Genomic DNA, 702 nt, shown 5'->3' with positions numbered 1-702 from the left:
TGGCGCTAAATGCTTGGGTACAAATCTAATCACTTGACTGTAAAAATTGTGCGCTTAGCTTAGAAAATTACATTTTTGGCAAAAACACCACAAAATTCAGACTAAGCGCGGAGACGGAGAAGTTTTAACCCCAACCCAGGAGCCTCGCATTCTCATGTAGCCTACCAGAAAACAGCATTGCTATTGCAGTCATTTTCTACCATATTATAAGCGCATGCTGCGAAAACGCACCTGCCTTTTTCTCAAATTCAGCTCATGCGTGCGTACAAACAGTTTACCTTTGTTCCCGGTTCACCTCGATCCCCCATCTCTCCACGAAGACCAGGTTTACCCTTGGACATAAGTAAAGAACATCAATTTGGTGGTTGTTGCAGGTTTGACCATTAGAAAAAGAAGGTTACATGACACATCCTGATGTGTTTACTCTTCCGAAAGCACAATGAGCACCATCAGCCCTAATTGGTAAATGAAAACCACTCACAATGGTGCCTGCCCAGCCAAGGTGGCCTGCTACTCCCGTCTCCCCCTTTTCACCCTGAACCATAAAACACAATTTATCGTCCGCTCATGGTTGGAGATTTAATAGAACAGAACATGTGTGGCGTTGTTTCCAGATAACGTACTTTTAGTCCTCTGATGCCCCTGGTTCCTCGAATTCCAGCTTTTCCTCGCTTTCCCTGTCGCCAGGTTTGCAGTGTTTTT

At 44.7% G+C, this 702-nt stretch overlaps 1 long non-coding RNA gene across 1 annotated transcript; it reads right to left on the bottom strand.

Annotated features, from left to right (window-relative positions):
• Window positions 1-127: 127 nt before the first annotated feature.
• On the bottom strand, window positions 128-702 carry LOC109521353 (uncharacterized). Its single transcript, XR_002169336.1, has 3 exons — window positions 624-702; window positions 482-535; window positions 128-332 (listed from the first exon to the last, which is right to left on the bottom strand). It is a non-coding gene; the product is annotated as an uncharacterized LOC109521353 (long non-coding RNA).

The sequence above is a fragment of the Hippocampus comes genome, unplaced genomic scaffold, assembly GCF_001891065.2.
Source record: "Hippocampus comes isolate QL1 unplaced genomic scaffold, H_comes_QL1_v1.1 scaffold2970, whole genome shotgun sequence".
Lineage (NCBI taxonomy): Eukaryota > Metazoa > Chordata > Actinopteri > Syngnathiformes > Syngnathidae > Hippocampus > Hippocampus comes.
The sequence above is the reverse complement of the archived record's forward strand: the minus strand, read 5'-3'. Positions and strand labels throughout refer to the sequence as shown.